Raw genomic sequence first — 22,590 nt, 5'->3', positions numbered from 1 at the left:
CAAATCCTTGTCCCTGACAGACTTCTTAAAAAAATCCAAAAAGGAATTCCTTAGAGAACTTTTGATGAAATTTTCAATGGAATCCTTGAAGGAATTTCTGTAGAAATATCGAATATTTCTACAGAAATATCCCTGTACTACTTGTTTTACTTGGATCCTTGGTAGCCCATCATGTATCCAAGTAAGAAGATATTGAGAATTCAAATAAAAGTAATCCCTATGATTGTGCATTTAACCTGGAACAACAGTCAAAATGAATGTATTCAAGAAGCTACAACGATGTGATGTCATAGATTCTATTTTATGTGCAACCATCAAACAGACATTCTTCTTCTTTTTGGTGTAACGTCACAGCTGAGCAAGCCTGTTTCTCAGCTTAATTAGTGTTTTATGAGCACTTTCACAGTAATATATTTTCATTGTGTAAATCGTATGGCAGAAACGAAGATACTCTACAACATATAGGGTATTGTACCATTTGGGCAGGTGTACCTATTTTGGGCACTTGTCGCTATAACTAAGTCAATTTCAAACCGATTGATTTGAAGTTTTGTACAGAGTTAAATACTGTACGTGCTCAACTCTGGACAAAATTTCAAATCAATCGGTTCGAAATTGACTTAGTAATAGCGACAAGTGCCCAAAATAGGTACACCTGCCCAAAAGGTACATGACCCTACCTAAGGATATTTCCTTACAAAAAGTTCCTAGACCGACAGGGAATTCTATGCGTAATCTTGCTGAATCATCATACCTACATCAAACATAAATGTTCCTGAATAATTCAACCTGCCATGTAGGCTCTAATTCCTAACCACTTTCATTTTCAACTTGACCTAAACCTTATATCACAACCGGTCAACCGTCAAGGTTTGAAACTCTCAACTCAACAGGTTACCTGGCAATGATATTTCCTTTTCCTTCTTTCTCACCCATAAGTTTGTATACATGAAAGGCCACGCCAAACTCAAACGCACTCATATGTCACTCGGGTTGACAGCGTATGGAGCCACACGAGGGACAGTTCCATAATTAATTACTCGGATCGACGACTAATTTGCCAGCCTTCTTTTTCTTTCTCACTACTGAGCGAACTTTGATCAATTCCATTTGTGGGAAGGAAATGCGATACCCACCCAGTCAAGGTAGCGGCCGATGCACATTTAATTGAATTTGATTTTGTAAGGTGGTCAAAATTCAGAAGGTTGTTTTTCAGTAGAAACAATATACTAAGTTTCAAGGTAAAGTAACATTTGACTTGAATGAAATACAAAAAAAGGTAATTTTGAGTCTTAAACATTCAATTGAATTGCATGTATTCCATAAAATAGATAGTTTATGTGAATATTTGTAAATCACTTAAATAATCCATTCCACACCATCTAAGTAAACTAAAGTAAAATCACTTGGCATTAAACGGGACCTCACGATGAAGGCAAATACTCAGTCAAATCTCCTCTACTCAATGAGGCCGCATCGCATTAATAACCTCGATCGTCATGTCACTGACGTTCGGCAGGGGAAAGACACGCAAAGGGAATGTCACTAATCTTTGTTCACACCCCACAGTTTCCAATTCGTGAGTACTGTGCATAAGGGTAGGACAAGTAATGATCAAGTAATAAGGCTGACACAAATTTCGATTTTCTCTCATGTCGGAAAATTGTGGTCGGAATTCGTCATTTTGAGGGGGGATAAAAATAAATTATTCAAGAAATTTAAAAATTTTAAAGTGAAATTAGAGTCGCCGAGAAAATTTCTTAACAAATCCTATGAGTTTTATGATTTTGCTTAATTGTTTGGGTAATTTTCCATCAAATACATCTATTATTTATCATTCACCCCCTTGACGAGTCAACGAGCAAAGTGACAAAAGAAGAAAATTAGATTTGTTCCGGCCTAATTCCGTTTCAAAATTACGTGAGCAGTTCGTAAATGGCAAGTAAGGGAAAAAAGATGGCATCCGTAAATCCTCCCGCGCATATCCAATGGAGCTGTCAGTTCTCTGCGCGGATTCAAATATTTCCTTCTATTATTCCGCAATTCAAAGCGATTTTTCTCCATACAGAAACAGGAGTTATTTCCCTTGAACGCCTTACTTGGGAATCGGTAGCTCTGCTCAACTTTTACGAAGTAATCACACCCACGGGACGCGACATGAGAACGGACACAACATGTATTGTTCTTACAAACGAACGTGTTGTGTCCATTCGCATGTCGCGTCCCGTGTGTGTAATCACACACTCCCAAGAAATTGAAATAAATGGGTTGTTTAGTGAACAAAAAAAATGCTATTTTCTATATCCTAATCGAAAGAGCTCATTTTTGTAAGGTATAACGCGATTTTATTGCGATCCAAAACCTTTGTTTTGATGGTTAAATAAACAAAACAGTTTTTAATTTTGTGCATAGAATGACAGTTCAATCGATAAAATGACAGTTCATTCCTAACAAAAAAATTTCACCATACAAACTTTAAATGCATTTTAAAAATAGTTCCCGGGCATCAAAAATGATGAAATTTTGGATTTCGACTAATTTTTGAACGGAGATTCCGATTATGGAATAATCTGGATACCCCTAAAGAACCCAATTAGGAAGTAATATGAAATAAGATTAGAAAATCACATTTTTGGTCAGCCGTTTCGACCGCTGTGCGACGCCCAACGGTGGATGACGACTGATCGTCGTGATCCTCCCTACCGTCACGGTCCGTGTAAGGCTGCGTCTGTTTAACCAACGAACTTTCAGTTTCAATTAGCATACATTTGGTTTGGAGGCTCGTTGTAGGGTTGAATGGAAATTGGCTGTGATTGCAACGGATACGGTTGCGTGCCCTGTAGTAGAGAAGTGCTAGCCACGACGGTAGACCAGTACGGTAGCATGTTTGCTATCGAACTGGATCTATTGATTATCGTAAACGATCAATAAATAAGCCCCGTCGCTCGCTTATTGATAGCTACAGGTGGTTGCAGACTGCATAAGGATACCTAGCCATGCGTTAGTCAGCCGATCCCATTTGCGCGGATGCAAATAAGAATACATACTACCTAATGGTCATCATCGTTTGGCTGAGAGAGGTGGGTGCGTTTAACTGAAAATGGGCGGTGACAAGGAAATTTATGATAGCAAAACATTGATGGATGTGCTTCGCAAGTACGCTTGATAGCGTGCGTGCAGCACTGCAGCAGTATATATATGTACAAGACTGGGTCAACAAGGTCGATTTTTTAGAACAAAGATTTTTGATTCCTTTTAGCGTCCAAAACATGGTTTTATATATTTTTATTATTCTTGATGTTTCTACGAATAGTGAAAGGAACTCCACCACATACACCCTCTAGATCATGGGACTTCGAATAACAAACGAATGTTTGTGTTTTCTTGAAAAAGTGATAATCTCTTGGGCATGGTACACTTAACGTAACGCAAAAGTTGTCGATTTTAGATCCACTCCCCTTGAATGAAGAGCCAAAAAAATTTATGGATAGTAACGCTAAACTCGATTCCGCCTTTCCACTATAGCGTAACGTAATTTGTGTACGATGCCTTAATGTCAATTTAGCCTTTTATATTTCGTTTTTATTGTCCGCTACAGCTTCCCAAAACTTCTTATAACGATTTGAGACTGCAAGATTTACGTTTTAAAATTATTGTTGTTTACGAAAACATAATAACGATGTATTGCGTGTCTAAGGATTTTCAAGTGAACGAACTTTGTTTGCCAAATGGTGATTTCACTTCCTCTGATGAGGAAGTTTTGGAATGTTTATTCAGTACACAGTTCCCCGGATGTGTGGGTACTACATCTTCGGATGAACCTGATGTCTTTTCTTGTAGTTATGATTCTTTAGCTTCGGCACGGAGTATCATAACTTTAGAATCGATTGAATGGGCACTTAATAGCTTTGCTCCTTTCAAATCTCCTGGGGCAGATAAGATTTATCCTATTTTGCTTCAGAAGGGATTTGATTATTTCAAACATGTTTTGAAACAACTACTTGTTTGCAGTTTTGCTACAGGGTATATTCCCAAATCCTGGCGGGATATTACTATAAAGTTTATTCCGAAAGTGGGTCGTGCGTCGTATGAAGAAGCAAAGAGCTTCAGATCTATCAGTTTGTGCCTCTTCATGTGAACCAACATGCTTACCAATCTGGAAAGTCCACTGTGACTCTTTTACACAAAGTTGTTTTCGATATCGAGAAGGCATTCGCTCAAAAGCAATCCTGTTTGGGTGTTTTCTTAGATATCGAGGGTGTTTTCTTAGATATCGAACGTGCCTTTCGATGCCATATTTGAAGCCGCACGGGGTCATGGTATATCTCCAATGATTTCCAATTTGATTCACCAAATGCTCAAAAACCAACATTTCTTCTCGACATTGCGTCAAGCAACGATTAGGAAGAGATGAACCAGCCTAGGGCTGAAAATCTCTTTAATAAAGACAAAAAAAAAAACGATTAGGAAATTGAGTGTTTGTGGATGTCCCCAAGGGGAAGTCTTATAACCACTTTTGTGGAATCTCGTAGCAGATACGCTATTGAGGCAACTCAATAATAGCGGTTTTCCTACTTATGGTTTTGCCGACGACTATCTAACATTGTTAGTCGGTATGTGCATCAACTCAACACCCTTTTCGACCTGATACAAAGCGCCCTTCAGGTAGTTGAGGGTTGGTGTCGCCAATATGGCCTTTCGGTAAATCCGAGTAAAACATCTATTGTTCTTTTCACGGAAAAGCGAAACCGTAATGGTGTTCGACCTTTACGTCTCTTTGATTCTTAAATCAATGTGACTGAACAGATAAAGTACGTTGGAGTCATTCTTGATTCCAAGCTTTCTTGGACACCTCATGTTGAGTTCAGAATCAAGAAAGCTTGTATGGCCTTCGAGCAATGCCGACGAATCTTTGGTACAACTTGGGGTCTTAAACCCAAGTTTATCAAATGGATTTACACAACTGTGGTTCGTCCAATATTGGCTTATGGATGTCTTGTGCGGTGGCAAAAGGGCGAAGTGAGAAAGGTCCAATCAAAATTAGGCCATCTCCAAAGGATGTTCTTAATGGCGATGTCTGGAGCGTTCTCTTCAACACCTACGGCAGCGCTCGAAGTTCTCTTTAACGTTGCTCCACTACACATTCATCTCAAACAAAAAGCATTTTCTTGCACTTACCGTCTACGGGTACTCGATCTACTAGAGGAAACTCCTGTGAACCGCAGTTCAACACACACCTAGTTGGTTCCACTTTTGGTGAATTGGGACAAAGTTGTCCTTGCTCCAAGTGATCTTACAATTGCTTGTAATTTTCTATATAGGACATTTTCCACGAAATTCCTTTCCCGGGAAGACTGGACATTAGGCCGTCCCTTATTTTGCAAAATTTAGAAATGTTATAAGTTCGTTAGTGGAAAATGATCGTTTTAGCTAAAAAATGATCGTGTCAAAATTTGAAGTCTGTATCTCAAGGCTAAGTGTTCCCTCAAGAGGCCTAAAGTTGTCAAAAATTGTATGGGACCAAAAAATAAATGAAATTTTTTTCGACAAAACAAATACGCTATTCCACTACAACCGATGATTCTAGGACCCTAAAGGGCCAAAAATGTGCTTAGATTTGCAATATCTTTACTCGTTTCCAAGATATTGACAAAAAAAAACAACTGAAAAATCAGCATTTTTGACCATTTTTTTAGATTCCGAAGGAAACTTACCATATTTTGTTCAATAACTCAAAAACGAGTAGAGATATCGCAAATCTAAGCACATTTTTAGCCCTTCAGGGTCCTAAAATCACCGGATTTAGCGGAATAGCGTATTTTTTTTTGTCGAAAAAAATTTCATGTTTTTTTGGTCCCATACAATTTTTGACAACTTTAGGCCTCTTGAGGGCCTTGAGATACGGACTTCAAATTTTGACACGATCATTTCTTAGCTAAAACGATCATTTTCCACTAACGAACTTATAACATTTCCAATTTTTGCAAAATAAGGGATGGCCTAGTGGACATCTGGTTATCTCGAGAGAAGTATTTCAGACAGCATCGTATGTTACACTGATGGCTCCCTTCTCGGAGGTCGAGCAGGTACTGGTGTTTATTCTCGTGAGCTAAGGCTGCATCAGTCTTACTCACTTGGTTTTTCAGGCCGAAATCTTTGCTCTTATGTGTGGAGTGTAATCGACACTTCAGCAGCACGTAATGATATACTTCTGTTCAGATAGCCAGGCTGCTATTAAAGCACTTGCTTCGGCCAACTCCAGGTCGAAGATAGTTATCGCTTGTCGAACTCAAATCGAGGAGCTGAATTCAGCAAACGCTGTTCATCTTGTATGGGTACCTGGCCATTCTTCCATCGCTGGAAATGAATTGGCTGATGAGTTAGCTCGCACTGGAGCATCACATGACTTCATTGGCCCTGAGCCAGCTATTCCGGTATCCAAGTGTTGGGCAAAGCTTCAGATTGACACCTGGGCTGCCACTCAGTACAAATAATACTGGAATAGTTTGGAGTCATGTCGCCAAACAAAATTGTATTGTACTGAGCCATCTCTAGGGGTGGCAAAGTATCTAACAAATCTGCCAAAGCAGAATTGCAGCATGCTGGTCAAAGCATTGACTGGCCACTGCCGACTCAGTTATCACATGGCGAATATTGTGGCATGTGCTTCACACATGTCATCGAACCATGCCTGAGTTCAACAGAACTCGCACGTTATTCCATGCTGGGTCGAATTCTAGACCCTATCAGTTAGCAACCCGTCGAGTCGATGGCCGTTGCATTGCATAAGCAACAACCCGTCGATTCGATGGCCGTTTCAATGCATAAGCACTTTCAGTTGGAAAGTGTCATTTTACAGAATATTACTTAATGACTGTTTCCAGGCAATGCTCGTTCTCAAGCTGCCTGCGGTGTGGCAGAGCCAAATGTGTGGTCTCTTTCTATGCCTATTCTCTCTCTCTCTCTCTCGAGATCGGTGCATCGATCTCTGATTGGTTGTAATTTACATAGGACTTCAGACTCCTCATTAGTTACTAAGGCTAGCTTAAGTCGAAATTATGAATAAAGTTTCAGTCTGGTGAGAACCACCAAAAACATCATTATCTTTTCATTTTACATGGCAGACCGCGTCAAGTGACCGGTACCTGTACCTTTAGTACAGTGAAGTTTTAGCCATTACCATACGCGATGTTCGCGAAACAGCTAAAGTGAATTATCTACAATATTTTGTAAGATAGACAAATTTATGTGTGAAATAGCGAAAAATGCACACAGTGAATCCAAGTGAATGAACATTGAAAATGTGCTGCTTCAAAATCCGGACGTTTGCAGAAGTGATATATGTTATCAAAAAAAAAATGGATTTAAGCTTTAATCCAGTTATTTATCATCGCAAACCGTAGTGCACGTGATCAAAGAGCAAACGAAATTTACGAAGCGCATGGCAAGCAAGTTTAATAAGGACGATTTTGTGACATTTTCGCTGTTCTGAAGAAGAAGAAATGGGAAATCAGAAATCATCCCCAACAGTGAAGCAGGAAGGAGATCATGACCCGGCAAAATCACTCGCAAATTTGAATGAAGTGATTTCGAAATAGATGAAGCCAGCTATACAGTGACACCTGCGACTCCTGAGACCCCTGCGACCCCTGCGAATTTGAATAAAGTGATTTCGCAATAGATGAAGCCAGCGATATAGTAACTCCTGCGACTCCTGAGACCCCTGCGACCCCTGCGACCACTCCAGCAAGAACGAACCAACCTTCGCTCCCGTCTGAACATGGATAAACCTGTCAACAGTAAAAAAAAAGTGAGTTTTTTTGATAATCTTTTGATGTAAAGTCTACCATTTTTTTTAAGTGCATATTGTGTAATTTAGTGAGTGGAACCCGTAAGCCATATATTTATAAATTTGAAAATAAAATTTAATTGGATTTAGTATAATAGCTTAATGCAACGAACGAGTTTTAAACTATTCTAGGTAATATAAACCTAGTATCACATGGAAATTGAGGGTGACATTGAACTTTATTTAACCAATTTGATCAAAATTAAATCGAATTTCATCAAAAACCCGTACAGAAATTATTTATATAAAACGTTATGTGAGAAACAAAAATATGTTAAAGAATTGTACAAGTTGATTACAGAAATTTTATTGAAAAACGAAAACCAGATAAATCCAGTAAAATTTAATTATTTCGTGAAGTGCAGTAGAATAACAGCTCAGGAAATTCTTGATATTATTAAGCAAAAATTTCAGACAGCAAAGAAAACATCAACGTTTAAATCAGTTATACAAAGCATAATATTTTGCAATCGTTTGTCAAAATTTAAAACAGCAAAGGAAGCATCAAAGTTCAAATCAGTTGTACAAAGCATAATATTTTGCAATCGTTTGTCTCAAATTCCGAAAACAAAAATGGCTAGTGTTATTGAAATTATCGGGATCATTACTTCATTAGTGCCTGTTTACGATAGTAGAGGTGAAAAATTGGAAATGATCGTGTCAGCCTTGGATGCCTGTAAATCGTTGGTTAACGCTGATAATAAAGCAGCAGCCTTAAATACTATTCTATCAAGGCTAGAGGGGAAAGCAAGAGCAGCGGTGGGTAGTAATCCACAAGGTGTTGAAGAAATTATACACAAAAATTAAAAGATAAATGCAAAATAACCATAGCTCCTGAAACCGTAGTAGAAAAATTAAATGCTACGAAGCAAAGTGGTGAAGTTTCAAAATTCACCCAAGACATTGAAAAGTTAACTTTAGAGCTGGAACGAGCTTATATCAATGAGCAAGTCCCAGTAGATACAGCTTCGAGAATGGCGGTTAAAGCTGGGGTGAAGGCACTTGCTTCCGGAATAAGAAGCGAGGAAACCAAACTATTGTTAAAAGCGGGACAGTTTACTACCCTTGACTCTGCTATTGAAAAAATTACAGAAAACGAACCATCGTCAACAAGCCAAATTTTTCATGCAAGCGCTGGGAATTCAGGGAATAATAGGTATCTGAAACATGGAAACCGTCAATCTAGGAATAATAGCCGAGGACATTTCAACAGCAACAGTAATTCCAACGTCCACAGTAACTTCAGAGGCCGTGGGAATTACAGAGGCCACGGAAACTTCAGAGGACAGTACGGATCACAACGCAATTATCATCATTCGTTTAGAGGTGGTAACAATTTCAGAGGAGGAAATTTTCGCCACCAGAGTCGTGTTTTCTATGCACAACAGGGAAACATGCAAGCCCCCCAACAGCTGAACGTTGGGGGCACAACGGGAATGAACGTACAACCAGCGCAACAGTCGAACCAACAGGTCCCTTTACAAAGCCAACAAGTAGCACTAGCGAATATTGTGAGACGCTAAAATGCTACAACATTAACACGTCTTGCACAAATTTTATAAATATTCAATTAGCTGCCTCCGATCGAGTGTGCACTCTTCTAGTGGACACTGGAGCGGATGTGTCAATATTAAAATCAAACGTAATTAGTGAAAGTGAACTTGTTAACATTAATGAAACGTGCTCAATTACAGGCATTACTGAACAAAAATTAGAAACTATCGGAACAATATCAACAGACATCATTTGTCCTGATAACGTTCTTATTAAACAAAAATTTCAATTAATCGCAGATGAATTTCCATTACCAACAGACGGAATTTTAGGAAGGGATTTCCTAACTAAATTTCGTTGCAACATCAATTATGACTCATGGATACTGACTGCATTTCATGAGAATAAAGAAATTGAATTCACCATTCAGGATAACCTGAGTGGACATTTCGTTATACCACCAAGGTGCGAAGTTCTGAGAATCATCGATTCTGGACTACTTCAAGGAAACTACTTCATGGACTCAGCAGAAATTCTTCCAGGTGTTTTTTGTGCAAAATCAATCATAAACACCAGAAACCATCTAATAAAAATTATAAATACAACGCCTGAAATGATTAAAATTAGCAAAACTTTTGATAGGACATATGAGCCATTAGAAAATTTTGACGTTTTCACTTTCAATAAGATAGATTCCCAAAATAGACAGGAACGTCTCCGGGCGGAACTGAAACTGGATGGAGTCCCAAATGAAGCTAAACCTAGCTTAACGAGTTTATGCTCAAAGTTTAGTGACATTTTTGCACTCCAAGATGATAACTTAACATGCAATAATTTTTATAAGCAAGAAATATTGCTAAATGATCAAACGCCAGTCTACACCAAAAATTATCGAATCCTCGAAGTCCACCGGAAGGAAATAAACGAGAACGTGGAAAAATTACTAAACGACAACATTATTCGTCCTTCGGTATCACCCTACAATTCTCCAATACTGCTTGTACCAAAGAAGTCAAATGACGGTACGAAGAAGAATTGGAGACTTGTAGTTGATTTTAGACGATTGAACAAAAATATCATTGCTGACAAATTCCCACTCCCCAGAATCGATGACATTCTCGATCAACTTAATGTCTGGATTTCACCAGATAGAATTGAATGATTCGTCCAAAAAGTATACAGCCTTCTCCACTTCTAACGGTCATTATGAATTCAATAGACTACCATTTGGACTCAACATTTCGCCAAATAGCTTCCAACGAATGATGACCATAGCTTTGAGTGGTCTTCCCCCTGAATGTGCTTTTCTATACATCGACGATATTATTATCGTTGGGTGCTCAATTAAACATCACCTAGTTAACCTTGAAAAAGTTTTCCTAAAACTTCGAGAATACAACCTAAAGTTGAACCCATCGAAGTGTATGCTTTTCCGAAGTGATGTGACTTATCTTGGCCATCACATATCTAGTGAGGGGATACAACCCGATAAATCAAAATTTTCAGCAATTCTTAACTATCCCGAACCGCAAAATGCGGATGATGTCAGACGATTCACTGCTTTCTGTAATTACTACAGAAGGTTCATTCCTTATTTTTCTGAGATTACTGCTCCCTTAAACAAACTTTTCAGAAAAGGTGTAAAATTTGAATGGAACGATACCTGTAAAAAGGCATTTGATAAATTAAAACAGAAACTTCTATCACCTACAATTTTGAAATTCCCAAATTATGATAAACAATTTATTCTTAGCACGGATGCATCCAAGATTGCATGCGGTGCTGTATTAGCTCAACCTTACGGTGACATTGAGTTACCAATATCTTACGCGAGCAAAACATTCACTAAAGGCGAGAGCAACAAGTCCATGATTGAACAAGAGTTGACAGCCATACATTGGGCAATCAACCATTTTAGACCATATTTATATGGTAGACGTTTTACGGTGAAAACAGATCACCGCCCACTTGTTTACCTATTTTCGATGAAAGATCCCAACTCAAAACTGACCAGAATGAGGGTAGATTTAGAGGAGTTTACCTTTGATGTTGAACATATTAGCGGAAAACAGAACGTTGGCGCCGACGCTCTATCTCGCGTTATGATCGACTCTGAGGAACTAAAAAATCTCTCGGTATTGCCTATTCAAACTAGATCCATGACAAGGCAACAATTGAATCAACCTAATAATGACACAAAAACCAATTTATCTGTTGACGAGATTGATCACCTCAAGGCTTATGAATCGGTTAACAACCTTGACGCATTTAACATGCCGAAAGTAATATTTGAAATCAATGATAATACTCTGAATTTAAGAATTTTAACGAAAACACTGAAAAGGATTCTTGCACGAGAGCAATTATTCTACCAATGTGGAAAAGTTAACTTACAAAAATGTCTGCAGACATTAGATGATATGGCCGCCAAACTAAAATTAAAAAAGCTAGCAATGAAGAATGATGATAACATTTTTAATGTGATTCCTCGTCAATTATTTAAAGACGCATGCAATAAAATACTGAAAAATTTAACACTCATCATATACCAACCAGCTCAGATTATAACCGATGAGGAAATTATTCAAAAAATAATCTCTGAAAACCATGACACCCCTACGGGAGGTCACATTGGTACAAGTAGATTACTTAACCGGATTAGGTCAAAATATTACTGGTACAACATGAAACATACTATAGCAGATTTTGTCAAACTATGTGTGAAGTGTAGCCAGAACAAACATAAACCAAAAACAAACGAAACTTTTGTTAATACCACGACACCAACCAAGAGCTTTGATCTCGTATCAATTGATACCATTGGACCTTTAACCAAGTCTAAAAACAGAAATAGGTATGCTTTAACAATTCAATGCGACCTATCCAAATATGTAATTGCAACACCAATACCTGATAAACAAGCAAACACGTTAGCAAAAGCTTTGGTAGAAAACTGCATTCTCATATACGGCTGCCCAAAAACGATTAAATCAGATTTGGGTACCGAGTATAAGAATGAAATTTTCGAAAACGTTTGCAAACTGTTAGCAATTCAACATAAGTTTTCAACAGCCTACCATCCCGAAACAATAGGAAGTCTTGAAAAAAACCATCGTTGTCTAAACGAATACCTTAGAAGTTTTATCAATGAAAACCAAGATCATGGTTAAATTTTTACACATTTTGCTATAACACTACGCCGCACTCAGACCATTTACATACCCCTTTCGAACTAGTTTTCGGCAATCTTGCAAACATTCCGAGTCAATTTTCAAATGTATCAGCAGTAGATCCGGTCTATAACCACGAGTCTTACTTATACGAACTAAAATATAAAATGCAACAGGCATCAAAGAAAGCAAAAACCTTGTTAGAAAAAGCTAAATCAGTAAGAATCGAAAGCCAAAATACAAAATCGAGCCCAATAGTAGTAGGGATAGGAGATCGAGTATGGTTGAAGAAAGAAAAGAGAAGAAAACTGGACCCAGTTTATTCTGGTCCATTTGAAATTGTACAAATAATTCATCCAAATGTAAAAATTAAAAATATAATTAATCAAGATGAAATAATAGTCCATAAAAATCGAATAATTATAAATCAAATTTAAGTTGCATTTATCAATTCACAAATAATCTTAATTTCTTTTTCTCAAATTGTGCTATATGAAACTCTGTGAATGATTCTACTATTGAAAATCATTCTTCTTGAAGGGGAAGGATGAGCTAGCATTTAAGAAAATGAAATTTATAACGAAAACTATTATTAAATCAAAACATGTTGTAAGAGGTATCTGAAGTCAAAACAAAAATGATCTTCAATCATTTTTTCCCAAAGAGTGGTGGTGTGGCATGTGCTTCACACATGTCATCGAACCATGCCTGAGTTCAACAGAACTCGCACGTTATTCCATGCTGGGTCGAATTCTAGACCCTATCAGTTAGCAACCCGTCGAGTCGATGGCCGTTGCATTGCATAAGCAACAACCCGTCGATTCGATGGCCGTTTCAATGCATAAGCACTTTCAGTTGGAAAGTGTCATTTTACAGAATATTACTTAATGACTGTTTCCAGGCAATGCTCGTTCTCAAGCTGCCTGCGGTGTGGCAGAGCCAAATGTGTGGTCTCTTTCTATGCCTATTCTCTCTCTCTCTCTCGAGATCGGTGCATCGATCTCTGATTGGTTGTAATTTACATAGGACTTCAGACTCCTCATTAGTTACTAAGGCTAGCTTAAGTCGAAATTATGAATAAAGTTTCAGTCTGGTGAGAACCACCAAAAACATCATTATCTTTTCATTTTACAATATTCAGCTAGATGATTCATTTGCCTGTGATAGCTGTGAATCCGATTATGGAACTTCGTATCATTTAATATGTAACTGTCCAGTTTTTGCGGAATTGCGTTTCCGAGTACTCGGAAAACACTTTTTAAGTGAAACTGTCTTCAGACCCCTGAATCTTCAGGACGTTCTGTTGTTCTTGACCCGCTGTGGTAAAGAGCTATAGGCTCTCTTTACGCTTTATGCGTTATCACAGTGTCCTTCTCAGGGCGCTGTTTGAAACCATTGTGGTAGGCTTTTGCGTGTATGACGATCCCATTCCCTTACCTGTCCTTTCCCCTGTCTTATCCTTTTTCCTTCCCTTCTCCCTCAGGTATATGATGAATAGGCTCGGGTTCATGGCGATGGCACAAATTTCCCAAATGGAGGAGAACGTGCCTCTGGAGCCGACCTACTGATACCTGATGGTACACATGGTACACAACGTAACGCAAAAATTGTCGATTTTAGATCCACTCCGCTTGTATGAAGAGCCAAAAAAAAATTATGGATAGTAACTCGATTCCGCCTTTCCAATATAGCGTAACGTAATTTGTGTACAATGCCTTAATGTCAATTTAGCTTTTTATATTTCGTTTTTATTGTCCGCTACAGCTTCCCAAAACTTCTTATAACGATTTGAATTTGTTTCGTAGACTGCAAGACTTGCGTTTTAAAATAAATGTTGTTTACGAATACATAATAACGATGTATCGAGTGTCTCCTTAACCGGAGGCTCTCGTCTGCGATTTTCATTATTCCTCAAGTCACATGCAAATCCAAACTCTCCCTTCACGATTGACCACAACTTCTCGGAATTGGCATAACCGCGCGGTGCATTTCGAGCATGCTAGGGGGCCGTCCATATACCACGTGGACAGCTTGGAGGGGGGAGGGGGTTAGCGAAAAGTCCACGCTTGTCCACGGAGAGGGGGGTGGGGGTTCGTTAAATGTCCACGTGGACAACATTGACATACAATATACATACATAGAGTCTGTACAGACTGAACGCGATGGACATCACACGAAACACACCCGAAGAATTTTCCGATTGACGAATTTTTTTCACCAACTGGAGCGGGAATCGAACTCATACTCTCACAAACATTAAACTGAATTGAAAACAATGTTGAAAACTTTTTTTTTATTCTTAACCACTTAACCTATTCTTACAGCTCTTTTGTCCACTAGGGCACTACGTGAGCGATTCCAATTGGCGGCTGCACTTACACTTTTGTACAGCGCCTAAATGTATTCTATTATATTCTTATTCTACTATATCGAACTGGTTTTTGCCTTTGTGCTGCTTTCACTATTCTACCCTGTCCTTGGTAGAATAATGAGCACGATGATGAAGTGATGTGTGGCTGTTGTATCTTTTCCAGTCCGATTGGGGATCGTTCATTATGGGTTGCCGTTCGCCGTTATCCAATTATCCGGGTCCGTTTGAGCTATGAGAGCTCAGAAGAGGGTCAAGTGCCAGCCGCTCTCGGGGGGAAGAGCAACTGACGAAGTGCCGGGGCTGGGATCAAACCCATGACCATCCGCTTATGAAGCGAACGTGTAGCCACTGCATCACGGGCCCCGGCATGTTGAAAACTTGTGCTACTTGTTTGTATTTTATGTAAAGCTATAGAATATTTGTATTTTATAAAGTTTTCAATTATATTCAAGACATTGTTTACGAAGAAAAATAAACAATATTAAAAAAAAACTTTTCAAAACCACATTTTCCATTTATTTTAGAAATATGAAAAAAAGTTTTTTTTTCGGATGTCCACGTGGACATTGGGGGAGGGGGGTAGGGGTCAATCAAATGTCCACGCTTGTCCACGGGGAGGGGGGAGGGGGTTAAAAACCATGAATTTTCTGTCCACGTGGTATATGGACGGCCCCTAGAGACATTTCCGGCCAATTGTGCAGTTGTACCGAATATTGCGCAACAGTTATTATAACTCCGCTAATCAACGTCACCGCTGGCTGCAGCGCTGCCACTGCACTGGTCGTCGTCTCCGGGTCTGATGCAACGCATGGCTGCTCCAAAACGCACCACAGTTTTTCCATTTCGCAAATAGTCAGTCAGTGTTCGAGCCCTTCCCATTTTCCTACTACCTAGACATACTGCAGTTGCTTGCTATGCTGTGCGTCGGCAGTCATACCTTTGAGATAATAACGATATTTATGCAAACATTTCACTTAAACTCCTTTTTGTTGTAGATAAATACATCGTTGAGCTGGCTAGAGGCGTTTTTCGTTCCTGTGCACCGTACAGTTGGTTATTTAATACTCGATAAAGAAGCGCCATTGATTTGCATTGACGAACGATGTTCAGTTGAGCTTTTCTTTGTGAGTAGTGTCTAACTGGTCGACTTCACCCCGTTTTTCAGTACAAATTTACCGATGAAATTTTCCGACTTTTTTCCTGAATGAGGAAGCCACCTGGAATGCTGACAGAATAATTATGCAGCACCTTGCCACCCGCTCAACCAAGTGTGATGTAGAAATCGCATAATATTGGACAAAAATGTCAAAATGCCATTGATGCTTTGCACAATTGCTTCCAGTTGGTGGGCTTTCTAATCACCGACCTGCTTGATTGAATCTAACTTTCGCAATGGGCGCATTTCGGTCATGCTTGGTAAAATCCCACGCATAAACTTGGCGCACCGCAGAAACACTCCTCCGACACAATAGGAACATTAACACCAATTACCTGCCCCAGTACACAGTTGATGGTAGTATGTACATACTGCGCGCGCCACCTTAGGTCACGGTTTAAGTATCCATAAAAAAATGAAACTATTGCTTTCAGCATCGTCCATGCGTTAGGGTGGAATCTTGGAAAAGGTCAAGTCATGAATGTTTGGTTTCAGCATGAATTGTTGTTTCATATGATGCGTTGAATTAATCACGTACCTAAATGTAATCTATCTATAATCGTTGATTTATTCTAGTCATGAAAAATCGATCAATACGATTACTTGCTTAATCAAGGTTAAAAAGACTTTCCCGACGGTCTGAAAATTCTATGGATATTTGTAAAGAATTTTACCAAATTTACGTTAACAGAAGTAACACTACTGATGGGTTCGGTAGCTTAGCAGGAATGCTGTTTAGTCGAATGTCGTTAGGCCGAGTGCTGCTTAATCGAATTAATCAAAATAATTCAGAGGTGCGAACAACTTTTCCCTGTTTGATTTATTGGGAACATTCTAGATTAACTTACTAGGAACTTTTTGAAATAGAATAAATAGAATGCTGCCAATATGATCATCTGAAATACTGGGTAATTCTTGCTGAGGCCGGCCCACTATTTACACCTTGTCTTCAAAAATGTTTAATGTAGCGATTTTTTGAAAGTCCTCGCTAAAAAAGTAAGGAAAATGCATTTGGTTACTCAAATTGATGGACCCCTCGTTAGTATGAGCCACAACAATTTTTGCAGACCCCTCGATTTTGGTCAAATGGTGGCTCATTTAAACCGTTATAACTCGAAAGTTTCTCCAAAAACCACCTCAAAACGAATTGTTGTTGAAAAAAGGAAAGATAGAGCTACTATTTACAATAATAAAAAGTTGGGTCGGCCATGTTGATTTTGGCCGCCATCTTGGATTTTTATACCAAAACATATTTTTCATCATGAAGGCAACCACCGATTTTCAAAATTTTTGCATCAATTGAAAGCTGAGACATTTATACATAACATATCAAAAATTTTCTTTGAGCTCAAAAACTCTGGAAAATTTACTAGTCCAAAACCCTCCCTTGTGCACTGGCCTGACGTGAACGCCTCGTGATAGTAGAATAACCACCGGAAGCAGCAGCGTTTTATTCAGAGCGGAAAGTTCTTCAACAACTTCAAACATATCTCCTTAGCGTTGGGCAATTTTGAATCGATGTTCGCAATATCGATGTTTTTGTTCCGATTAATCGATTTTTTGAATCGATGTTGAAGCTCCATGAAATCGACCGAATCGATTTTTTAATTCGATTTTTCTTTCGATTCATTTTTTAGAATGCACTGTAGAGTTTAACCATTCAAAAAATGCACATAAAATCGAAGTACATAAAGTTTCTTGGGCAATTCCTCCCAGGAGTCTAAGTGAATCTTTCTTAAGATTCTGGTGGAATTCTTCTTATGGTCTAGAGAGCCCCTTTCAGGGTTCTAGTGCATTCTTCTCAGTTCATCCCTGGATTCCGAACATCTCAGGGTTCTAGATGAATGTCTCTTAATAATGTGGAGCATCCCTCTCAGGGTTCTGGGGCAATCTCTTTCAGGATTCTAATGGGATGTCTGTCAATACTTCGGGAGAATTTCTCTCAAGATTCCAGGAGAATCCCTCTCAAGATTCTAGAAGAATCCGCCAGAAAGTTCTGGGGATATTCGTCTAAGTATTCAGGGGGAACCCCGAGGAAAAACTTCTCTCAGGATTCTGAGACAATCCGTCACAGGATTCAGGGAGAATCCATCTCGGGAATCTGAGAAATAAGTCAGGATTCTGAAAGTATTCCTCTAAAGATGCTGAGAGATCCATCTCAGAAAACTGGAGTAATCTCTCCCAGGATTCTAGGAAAATCCTTAATAGAATTCAGGGAGAATTCCTATGGGAAGAGTTATTCCTTTTTTTCTGGGATAAGGTCTCTCAGGATGGTGGTGTCCCAAGCAACACGCATGTTATAATAGAGTTACGACAGCGCAAGTTTTGGTAGTATAGAAGTTCATTTGACATAATTTCAACATTATGTTTAAATAACGTAAAATAAACTTCTATACAACCAAAACTTGCGCTACCGTAACTTTTATATAACATGTGTGTTGCTTGGGGTGATAATTTTGAAGGAATTTTGAAGGAATCTTTCACAGAATGTTAGAGGAATCTTCAGAGTTATGGAAGAGTCCCTTTGAAATTCTGAAGGAATTTTTCTCAGCAGTATTATATGGGAATACCCTCGCTTAGGATCTCACTCAGAATTCTGAGGAAATCTTTCTCAGCATTCTCAGATTTCTTGTAGAATCATACTCAGCATTCTCAGAATTGAGGCGAAAATTCTGGGGGAATATTTCTTAGGATTCTGGGGAAATCCCCCGCAGGATTCTAGTGGAATCCTTCTCAGGATTCTGCGTTAGATCCTTTTAGGATTCTGGGGGAATATCACTAGGAATCCTGCGGGTACTCTTTCCAAGGGGTACTCTTCCCAAGGTTCTCTGAAAATTCGGCTTTCTGGGGTGATCGTTAGGATTATGGGTAAATTTCTCTCAAGATTCTGGGAAATTTGTCTCATGATTCTGGAGAAATCCTTGGGATTCTGGGGCTATATTTTTAAGGATTCCAGGGCACTTTCTTTCAGAATTAATAACTATTGAAGAATCTCTCACGAGATTCTGGGCAGGATTCTCTAGAGAAATTTGGATTTTGGAGAAATCCTCGAATAGATTTTGTGATTTCCTTAGGGTTCGGAAGAAATCATTCTCAGCATTCAACGAGAATCCCAGTAGAATTCTGTTCTCTTCATTCTGGAGCAGTTGCTTCCAGAAATCTCTTTCGGAATTCTGGGAGAAACCCTGACAAGATTATGAGAAGATTTTCTTGAGATTCTGGCGTAATAATTTAAGGTATTCTAGAGGAGTCACTCTCAGAGCTCTGGGACAATGCCTTTCAAGAGTTTAGGAGAGTCCTTTCAAAGATTCTGGGGAATATCTTTCAGACATCTGCGGTAATTTTTCTTTTTATGCTCAGAATTCCAGAGAATACTTCTCGGGATGCTGGGGAAGTCCATTCTAGAAGTTTTCGTTATCCCTTCCAGGGAGAATTCTAGAATCCCTCTAGAAATCAGATTTTCGAAAAAAAAATCTTCTTAGGTTTCTAGACATATATTTCTCTTAAGAATCTGGAAGAACTCTTCTAATAATCCCTCTCAGGATTCTGGGGGAATCACTCGTAGAATTTTGGGAAATACCTTTCGGGATTCTGGCATTCTAAAGGATTCTGTAAGAATGCTTTAGAATTGCTTGTGAGAATCTCTCTCAGTATTCTAGATGAATTTATCTCAAGAATGTAAAAGAACCGCATTTGGAATTCCTGTCAGGATTCTGGGAGAATTCGTCTAAGGAATCTGGCATAATTATATTCAGGATTCTGGGATAATCCCTCTTAGGATTCTGGAACAATTAGGGAGAGTCACAAGGGAAAGCTTCTCTTAGGATTCTGAGACAAGCTCAGGATTCTAGGAAAATCCTTAATGGATTCAGCAAGAATTCCTATCAAGATACCGGGAGACTCCTGCTTTCTGTTCTATCTAATGTCGCTCAGGATTCTGGCGTAATCATTTACAGCATTCTGAAGAAATCTCTCTCATAATTCTAGAGGAACTCCTTTAAGAATTCTGGAGGACTCTTTTTAAAGATTCTGGGGGAATTTCTCTAGCAGTCTGCGGGAATTTATCTCACAAGGGAAGGTTACGATGGTGTCCCCCGGGGATTTCAATCGGACTATTTTTGTTGCATTCTACATGTGGAAATATGAATAAATCCAAAGCCTTTCGGGTGATGGGCCAGTGGTGTAGTCAGGAGGGGCCCTCAAAGGGGAAAATTATGCAAAATATAACATTATTGAAAATGTTCAAACGTCATCAAAATGCAAATTTCACTATGTATTGTAGTAGAAACAGACAGAATATGCATGAAAACATGATTTCGTATCAAATTTAATTTACCATAGGCGTTGCCAGGGTAAGAACCAGTTGAAGTTATTTTAATTAAAATGTATCACCTTGTATATCACCCATCGCACCCTGGAAACGCCTATGGTAAATTATTTTTATCACGAAAACTTGTATTTATGCATATTCTGTCTGTTTCTACTGTAATACATTTTGAAATTTGTATTTTGATGACGTTTGAGCATTTTCAATAATGTTATATTTTGCATAATGTGTCCCTTTAAGGGCCCCTCCTGACTACACCACTGGCCCATCACCCGAAAGGCTTTGGATTTATTCATATTTCCACAAGTAGAATACAACAAAAATAGTCCGGTTGAAATCCCCGGGGGACACCATCGTAACCTTCCCTTGTCAGAACAACATGAAAATACTTCTCGGACAGAGCTCTGGGGAATCTCAGGATCTCAGGATTTTTCTTTCGTTTCATAAATATTAAATTTAATTTTTTTTTCAGAATGCACTGTCTCAACGTTATACCCATTTTCGAATCAGTGTCGCGAAATGTTCGATGTGCAATCTCAAATTTTGATATTGATTTTTTTAAGTCAAATAAAACATACCATGAGCTTGAATTACATGCAGCAAACGAATCATTTTATAGTTTTGTAATATTTGATAATATCGAATCGATGTGAAAACATCGATTCAAAGCATTCGATTAAATCGGTGAATCGATTCGGCTGATCGGATTCGAATCGATTCACAAAAATCGATGTCTCAGGCAGATTTGTCCAATACTATTCTCCATCGATGACAACCTCAGCACTTACACCACTAGTCCTGCCTCCGCCAAGCCTATCCTCACTACTTCCCTTTTGAGAAAAGCATGTTTCTCTTCCTCTAATTCCCTACAATCGCTGGCGATGAGATCAATATCGTATTTAAGTCGATGAGCATGTGCAACCGTGTGATGATAATGGCATTCCTTTGTACGCCGGACTCCCTTATTGCTCTTTTACACTTTGCAGAGCGCCTAAATGTATTCTATTCTAATTCTACTATATCTACTATACTGGTTGCCTTTGCGCTGCTGTCACTTTTTTATCTGTCCATGATAAATGATGAGCCCGAGGATGTTGATGTGTGGCTCTTGTTCCTTTTCCAGCTCGATTTGTGGTCCATTATGAGTTTCCGTTAGCCTACCAGATTCTCAACCGAAAAATCAAGTAATACAAATAAATGCCATTAAGATGACGAGGAAACCAGGACGTATTGGGCAGATAACTATTTCGGAGCAGTCTAATAATGGTGTACCTGAACGCCCAGACAACCGGTCATCGTATAAGATGTTGCATAAGATGATAAAGTGGAGGCCATATGCGTGCATGCCTCCATTTAAGCGCATGTAAAATGTACGCATAACGCCTCCACTTTAACATCATATACAACATCTTATACGATGACTGGTTGACTGGGCGTTGACCAACCGCATCCTTTGGAGTACCCTTCCACTAACAACACCTAGAACAACACCCATATCCTCTTGACACCTAGGCCTGATTGAGGTGTCTAACTAACCATCCTTTCATATTCCTCAGCAGTCGCAAGGACGAGGCCAGGACAACTCTCGACTGTTGGAGGATTGCGTCAGTCTTGTCGAGAAGTCAGAGATAAGTCTCCAATTTCTGTGTTTTGGTATCCGACGGGAAGGACGCAATCCTCAACTGTGGTCTATAGCTGTACTACCTACGAAATTTGTGCGACTTGCTAATGTTTATTTTTACTTTTTCAGTGGTAAACAGGTAAATGATTAAACCATGACAATTTCTCGTACGCTTTTTCGCCAAGGAAAGCACCCCATTAAACCCTATCCAATTTCCAACTCCAGATATCTATGAAGTGGGCCAAGTTCTTGGACATATTCTGAGTAGATATCTAATCAACATTTCCTCCCCATTCCCGCTGATCGTATGGACCTAGCCAGGTGTCGAGAGTTCGTTAAATTAAAGGTTTGTCAAGTCCCAGGCAACTTTTCTGACGCATTAAACTTCCCTATCGACAGCCACCCCAGGATGTGTACGGTCGGCTATGCTATGCTATGCTATTATGAGTTTCCGTTTGCCGATATCCGAATTTCCGGGTCCGTTAGAGCATAGGCTTGAAAAGGGTCAGGTGTCTTGTGGGGAAGAGCAACTGACGAAAAATTGCAAGTGCCGGGGCTGCGATCGAACCCATGACCATCCACTTGTGAAATGAACGTGTAAC

At 39.1% G+C, this 22,590-nt stretch overlaps 1 protein-coding gene across 5 annotated transcripts in view; it reads left to right on the top strand.

Annotated features, from left to right (window-relative positions):
• The window catches only part of LOC109427584 (serine-rich adhesin for platelets), a 539,771-nt gene that overhangs the window by 327,059 nt on the left and 190,122 nt on the right, over positions 1-22,590 (top strand). The window lies entirely within an intron of this gene.

The sequence above is a fragment of the Aedes albopictus genome, chromosome 2 (assembly GCF_035046485.1).
Source record: "Aedes albopictus strain Foshan chromosome 2, AalbF5, whole genome shotgun sequence".
Taxonomy (NCBI): domain Eukaryota; kingdom Metazoa; phylum Arthropoda; class Insecta; order Diptera; family Culicidae; genus Aedes; species Aedes albopictus.
The sequence above is the reverse complement of the archived record's forward strand: the minus strand, read 5'-3'. Positions and strand labels throughout refer to the sequence as shown.